Genomic DNA, 8,583 nt, shown 5'->3' on the forward strand with positions numbered 1-8,583 from the left:
GTATATATATATATATATATATATATATATATATATATATATATATATATATATATATATATATATATATAATATATATATATATATATATATATATATATATATATATATATATATATATATATAATATATATCAAGTGCTATTGCACTTCATTCGAGCAGAGCGCACAGGAGATTGGGATCTGTATCTTCATGCCATCAGTGAAATAATCCCAATCCTCCATGCTGTCGACCATCTCGCTTTTTCAAAATGTGCCCATCTCTTACCTTGACAATCTGAACAAGCTATCCGAGGTCATGGGCGAGGAAGGTTCCATAAGTTAACCAAGCTCGGTTACTTAACTATCAGAAGAACAGAAACGTTCTGGAGCAGACATTTTACAGACCAAACCATTGAGCAAGTACTGATGCCATTGTTGAAGATATCTGGAGGTCTGGCTCATGATCGGGGAATTTCTGACAGCACGCTGACTAAATGGGTCTACGTCACACCTTGTTGTTCACCTATCTGCAACATGTTCGAGGAGTTCTGTGGTGTTCACAGTCACACATCTGACAGGCATGTCGACTTGTGTACCTGCAGTATTGCACGAGATGCTGAAGACGATGGGCTGTTCGTTAATTGGCCTCATGTCCATTCTCCCTTCTACCCTGAGAATGATGCCCTTGTCTCCATCTCTCGGGTTGTCGTAGACAAGGCAGTGAATGTGGATGCATTCAGTATGTTTAGTCGATGAAGTCGGTAAACCAACAGCAGAAGTGATGACAGGCCACAACGACGTTGACATGAATTTGAAGCGTAAAGACAGAGTTTACCTCCATTAGTGGTGCAAAAAGTGAAGTATCGGTCTGCGGACAGGACGTGGAGGTAAACACCACAATCCTCTTTATGTGTAATCATGTCTTTATGTGTGTGACATGTGTAATCAAGCACAAAACCAAGATGCAGGAGTACCTCTGCTTTGAGTTCAGGAGGCAGCCTCCATCCCCATTTGACAAGGGGATAATGCACAAGAACACCCAAAGTGTTCTCACAAACATCTTGGAATCTAAGGTGAATGTTCATTCGGAAATTCCCCAGAACGCCAAATTCGTCCTTGATGGAGGTCATCTTTTGCAGAGCTTGTGTTGACTCAGTGGCACCACATATGACCAGGTGTGTGACATGTCCTCAACAATCATGGCCCTGAATCCATGATCGTTTTTGATGGACATGGTTGCACAATGTCCAGCAGAGCAGCAGTGTCGAGTCACCTCGAATGCCTCGAGACATCATCTTTGAGCTTAGTATGACGATGAACACCTCTCAAAAAGCTTTCTTGGCAAAGGGCAAGAACAAAGAAAGGCTCCTCACAAAACTCGTCATCAAGTTTGAGGGCAATGGTGTGGGGCAACAGTGTGGAGCACTGCAGATGCTGATTTCCTCAGTGCTCAAACTGCAATGACAACTGCAGCAGATAATCAAACCAGACCTGTTGCGGTTGGGTTCCCTCAGCCAGGTTCCAACTAGAAAGCTTTCCCCAAACTTCAGTGGCTGCAAAGCACTACTCCTACATAGCATACTTAACAGTGCAACAATGGTCAGACGAGTTGTCTCCCACTGAGTGGGGATGGAAATTCAGAGATGGGATGCTATTTCCTGTGGACACGAACTGATAGTGACACCCGATAGCGTACTGTGCATGGTATCATGTGAGTGCAAGGGAGGCTGAGAGAAGAAATGAAGTTGCCGCAAGGCTGGCCTATCCTGCACCCCCAAGTGCTCTACATGCATTTGACAAACATGCATCAATGCCTGTCCCATTGACGATTCTGAAAACGATTCTGCTGATCTATGGTATGAGTATTGTGTCCACACCGGTTTAGACTGACCTGGACGGATAGCCAAACGGTTCTCCTTGGAGGCAAACACGTGATCCTTGGAGATTATAGCGCCCGCTGGAAGAAAGGGTGGCAAAGGCATGCAGCAGATGGAAGCACAGCACAAGGGTTTATACGTGAACCCACGACAAATAGACAACACAAGCAAAGTTAATAAATGGGGTTTTAATGAACTGAAATCAAATGTTTATAATGGAGATAAATCAAAATGGGATAATAATGAAACGTGAGGTGAACTAAATCAAATTTGAGGTGCCTCCACACAGACTTTAATACAGACAAGGGGACAGAATAAATAAACGAAAAATCCTCCCTTTCTCCCGGCACTGAGTGCTGTACCCAGAGATGAGTTTCTGAAGCTTGGGGTTTGCCAAACCGCATCGTCACTGTGTGGGAAAATGTACCCAAAATGGCGCCAAGCTGCTGTCTCGACAGGAAACGTATGGGAGGTAGTTCAGGTGGTGATATTCAACACCAGGGCTCAAGGCCCAGTCACACCTTGATGTTTTAGCCAGCAATGGCAACGTATCAAAATGTATGTAAAACGCTGGCTTACGTTGGACTTTTGATGTTTTTTTTTTTAAAGATTCGGACGTATTCATAACATTAGTTTAGTTAGTAATTAGTAACGGACACAGAACGTTTCAGTGTCTTAAGGCGCTGTCACACCTTGACGATTTAGCCAGTGTATGCTGACTTATGAAAAATTTGTCTAAAACGCCGACACACGTCGAATACGTTATGGGTAAGTTTTGTATACGTTTAGAGCACGCTGAAAAACACTGCCAGACGTCGTAGTACGCTGGCTTTCATCGTTGTACTTTGCGGTTGTCCTCAAATTTTAGCATGCTTGAAATTTTACGACATATGCCAGTGTATGACTCACACGTTCCGCTACGCTGGCCATAAGTTGTAGGTACGTTATGCGATCGTTGACTCACGTCGACACACGTTACTTGTAAGTTACTCATAAGTGAAAATACGTCGAGGTAATGATTAGCGTACCCGAAACGTATTTATAACCTATGAGTAATGTGTTGTAGGCACGTTACATGATCGTTGCACACGTCGAGGCACGTTACACGATCGTTGACACACGTCGAGGCACGTTACTTGTAAGTTACTCATTAGTCGAAACGCGTCGAGGTAATGCTTAGCGTACCCAAAACTTATTTCTAACCTATGTGTAACGTACCTCCAACGCATGACGTATGTAGACGTATTTGATTGACGTCTTCCGAACGACCACAGAACTTACTGAACGTGTTTCTAATTTACAGCTACCGTATAATGGCGATTTGGCAGCGTTAAAAAAACAAAAACAACAATAACTTCCGATATTTCGTCACGTGCCGTTACGTCACGTCCGATTGCCTCTTCAGTTTGCTCATGTCTTATTCTTAGTTCCTCCTCTGTGAATATTTTCTGTTTGAGGATATTGTCACGTCGACGTCGAAACTTAAAAGCAAATGTCCGAATATATTTTAAAATTCGTGATAGACTTTAAAAAAAACAAACAAACAAAAAAAACACAACAACTTCAGATATTTCGTCACGTGCCTTCACAGAGCCAAGGAGAAAAAAAGAAAATGTGCCTTGACGGAGAAAATAAGTTTCGGGTATGCTAAATATTACCTCGACGTGTTTTGACTTATGAGTAACTTACAAGGAACTTGTGTCGACGTGTGTCAACGATCGCATATCGTGCCAACAACTTATTCCCAGCGTAGCGGAACGTGTGAGCCATACGGCGAGTAAGTCGTAAAATTTTCAGCATGCTTGAAATTTCACGACGTACGAGACGTACCACGAAATATGACGGCGTACTTCATCGTTTTTCAGCGTGCTCTTAACGTATACACAACTTACCCATACCGTATTCTACGTGTCCCAGCGTTTTAGACACATTTTTCATAGGTCGGCATACGCTGGCTAAATCGTCAAGGTGTGACTGCGTGGTTGACACTTCCAATTTTCAGGCGGGTATGATTTAAATCGGCATGCGGCAGCTTTTTAACAGGCTACGCCACGAGTTCGGCGGCGATACGTGCAGCGCGCTATGCCTAAGTTAAACTATCGTTGGGCATAGGTTGTGAACGCCGACAACAGGCTAAGCATTCGTTGGTATGTTATCTATAAGACAACGAAACGTTCTGTGCCCGTTACTAATATGTTATGAATACGATCAAAACTTAAAAAAAAAAACATCAAAATTTCAGCTTACGCCAACATTTTACATACATTTTTATACGTTGCCATTGCTGGCTAAATCGTCAAGGTGTGACAGCGCCTTTATAGATAACTTGTACCAACGAATGCTTAGCCTGTTGTCGGCGTTCACAACCTATGCCCAACGATAGTCTAACTTATGCATAGCGCGCTGCACGTATCGCCGACGATCACATGGCGTAGCCTATTAAAAGGTTGCTGCACAATGTTTCAAATCATAAGCGCCGGAGAAGTGGAAGTGTCAACATCGCAGTCACACCTTGGTGATCTTGCCAGCGTATGCCGACCTCTGAAAAATGCGTCTAAAACGCTGGCGCATGTCGAATACGGTATGGGTAAGTTTGGTATACGTGAATAGAACGCTAAAGTACGCTATCATACGTCGTAGTAAGTGGAGTACGTCTTGTAATTTTAAACGTGTTAAAAATTTTACGACATACTTTCCGTATGCCTCACACGTTCCGCATGCGATGGGAATAAGTTGTACGCACGATATGCGAACGTTGGCACACGTCGCCAAAAGTTACTTGTAAGCTACTCATAAGTCGAAACACGTCGAGCTAATGTCTAGCGTACCCGAAAGTTATTTTGAACTTATGAGTAACGTGGTTTGAACCATTTCCTTTTGTATTTCCAACGCACATTGACGTATGTAGACGTATTTGATTGACGTCTTCCGAATGACCAAAGAACTAAACAAGCAGTCATAGACTGGTACTTACGAAATCGTCAACTTGACCTCTGACCTTGTCTAATAAAAGCTGTCTCTTGAGAAGGTAGCGACGCAAACCAGAAGTTTATACGATGAATCTGTACCAAACCATCAAAAATCGAGTGTTTGACCTCACTGTGACCTTGACCTTTGACCAATTTTGACCAAAATCTCATCAGCGCTCGCCATCACTCTCCTGAATCACGTGGTCTAATTTGACATTGGTAGCTTCTTCCGTTCGAGTTATAACTTTTTTTGGGATGTTTGACTTCACTGTAACCTTGACCTTTGACAGATTTTGACCAAAATTTAATCAGCGCTAACCATCACCCTCCTGAATCACGTAGTGTGATTTGACATTGGTTGCTTCTTCCATTCTCGAGTTATCGTGCCTACAAACAAACACACAAACACAGAGGACGGAAGTCATCAATATACTTACGAAATCTAGCAATGAACGTGTTTCTAACTTACAACTACCATATAATGGCGTATTGGCAGCGTTTAGGGGAATTGGTAAATAAAAATGGGGTTCACACAGGAGGAACCCGTCAGTGTTCCAGACTCCATGTTTTTTTTTTCTTTTCTTCGGCATTATGGTGATGTTGACATTTCGATTTCAAGTGCGGTTATGATTTAAATCGTTGAGCGGCAGCCTATTAATTATATTATATTATAACCGCACTAGAAATGGAAGTGTTAACATCACCGTCATACCGAAGAAGAAAAAAAACCCCAAAAAACCAAAAAAAAAAAACTGGAACACTTTGGAACACTGATGCTAAACATTACCTCGACGTGTTTCGACTTATGAGTAACTTACAAGTAATGTGTGTCAACGATCGCATAACGTACCTAAAACTTATGGCCAGCGTAGCGGAACTTGTGAGTCATACGCTGGCATAAGTCGTAAAATTTCAAGCATGCTAAAATTTGAGGACAACCGAAAAGTACAACGATGAAAGCCAGCGCACGACGACGAATGGCAGTGTTTTTCAGCGTGCTCTCAGTTTCCAAAACTTACCCATAACGTATTGGACGTGCTCCAGCGTTTTAGACAATTTTTTCAAAAATCGGCATAAGCTGGCTTGTATTTATATATATATATTTATATATATATATATATATATATATATATATATATATATATGTATATGTGTATATATATATATATGTGTATATGTGTATATATATATATATGTGTATATATATGTATATGTGTATATATGTATATGTGTATATATATATATGTGTATATATATATATATGTGTATATATATATATATATATGTATATATATATATATATATATATATATATATATATATATATATATATATTGTTACGGATTCGCGCCCGCCGGCGTGCTGACGGCCACGCAACTCGAATCGCGGCACGTCGCCCACCGGACGGACAATCCAGTCGTGACCCTCTCGGACTAACGCCGGGAACCAGTCACGGGTGGACCTTTCGGTCTCACCGCGATCGAGCCAATCAGCCCCCGCGTGGGATAGGGTTGCTCGCCAAATTCGACCTACCTAAGTACCCACACGGAGGGTAGACCGGGCGATCGCACCTCGCCGCAGGTCGACTTCGGACACGGGCCACTTAAGCGACCCGTTCCGTACTATCGGGATAACCGAGCGGTGTTATTCGTCGACCTCGACGGTTCGATTAATTATCGGGCGTATTCAGCCCACTACCAACCCTTTACGTGAAGCAAGATGAGGATTCAATGAAAGAAACGACAAAGCGAAGCGGGAAACAGTTCAACACAAAGCACATTTATTCGCGATGAACGGAAAGCGCACATATACAATTCCACCAAAAGCACATAGAAAAGAAAAACACAATGCAATTTACACAAAAAGCAAATGCGACAATGCAGATCTAATACCGATTACGCGAGCACACGGCAACACTTATGCAATTTTACTTCACAGACGGCGCCGACAACACACATTCCCAAAAACAAAAGAAAAGAGAACCCTCAAAGATGAGGCGGGCCTGAGGCCGAGACCGGGTCGGGCCTACCCGTCTGGTGATGAGACGCGGAGCGGCGATGGTGCCTCAACTCCGCGGGCCTCGCTGGCTGTGTCTGGTAGGGGGTGGGAAAGGGGCCCCCTTGGTCGCACTATCTCAGCGCGGGGGGAAACAGGAGGGGGTTGCTGATGCTCGGGGTATAGAGGATTTCCACTCTGCCTCGAGTCCCGCGACGAGCGTCTCCACCTCGGTCAGGTCGCGCCGTCGGCCTCCCTGGTGTGCAGCTCCCTGCACGACGTGAGCACCCCCTCGTCTGCCCTCGCCGCCTCTCCACAGCCCCATCCCCTCCGCTCCGACTCCAACGCACACGACGACGACCAACTCCTTCTTGCTTCTTCTTCCCAACTCCACCGCCCGCGAAGTCTTAACTCTCCTTATCCTTCTGACTGACGAACACGGTCGCTTATATAAGCCCCGTGGCTTCGCTCTCTCATCTTTGACCCCCTCCCTTCGACCTTTCACCTCGCTCCCCATTGGCCCGAGAAAAAGTGGGCGTGAATGCTTTTTGATCCATAAATTTGCATATATCGATCTCCCTCCAACGCCCTGGAGGCGGGGCCAAATCGCCCCTCGCTCACCGATTGGACGGAACAAAAGTGGGCGTGTGTCGTTTTTGATCCGTTTTTTGAAGTGGAAAATCCGTGGTTTTGTACACGCTGTTCGGCGCGCGCCCTGCACGAGTCCAACACCGGTACCCACAAGCGGCGCAAGAACGGTGGCGATGCGACGGTTGCGAGGTGTGACGTGGAGCGGCGCCGAGGTGGGTGGTTGATGTTGTGGTTGGTGGTGGTAACAGTGGCGGTTGGTCCAAAATAAAGATAGTAAAAGAAAAACGGCTATCCTGAAGAGTCGCAGCACGCATAAATGACATGTATACCCGCTAAACAACGGGTTTGGGCCTAACTACTCATATACTTACAGAGATATCTCACCTAAGGGACCTGAATGGTGGTTTGCGAATTTGGTCAACCATAACACTACCCCCTCCCCTTTTTACAGACTCGTCCCGAGTCGTCAAATTTTCGTGTGCCATCATGTGTAGTTTTCCCCTAGTACATTTTACCTCCGGATCCCTGAGTGCGACATTCATGGTATTCGTGTCCCCAAAATAAATAACCTGAGGGCTGAGTAACTACCTAAACAAACTCACTCACACGGACGACTTAAATAAAATTGCCGGCGCTAAGACAGACATGCCGGGGGCGCACTCATATTTACAGTACATCTTAACCTTAACTTACAAATTTTACACTAAACCATGGCCCAGGATCACTGAACTCTGCAAAAGAAAAGCAGTTAGCAGGGAGCCAGGCTGCCCGCATGCAGTCTCTGGCTCAAAACAATGCAGGTGACAGGGAACGTGGCTGGCTGCTCACACGCAGTCCAAGGCCTTCCCTTTTGAACTGAACGCAGTGAACCACAACGGTGCATGGGCTGCACAATGCAGTCTCCGTGCCAGCTCAAGTGGCACACGCAATGAGCACAACGAATGGATGGATGGATGGTTTGAATCGAACTCAGTGAACCACAACGGTGCATGGGCTGCACAAACGCAGTCTCCGTGCCAGCTCAAGTGGCACACGCAATGAGCACAACGAATGGATGGATGGACACAAACACGGTGCACGGGCCGCCACTGCAGGCCCGTGTTGTAGCCGCCAACAGGGCAGTTCTCGCAGCTTGCAAACTGTTGCTTTCTGATCCTGGCGCACATGGAA

The sequence above is a fragment of the Eptatretus burgeri genome, chromosome 2, assembly GCF_056783735.1.
Source record: "Eptatretus burgeri isolate ZD-2024b chromosome 2, Ebu_testis_v1, whole genome shotgun sequence".
NCBI classification, from domain to species: domain Eukaryota; kingdom Metazoa; phylum Chordata; class Myxini; order Myxiniformes; family Myxinidae; genus Eptatretus; species Eptatretus burgeri.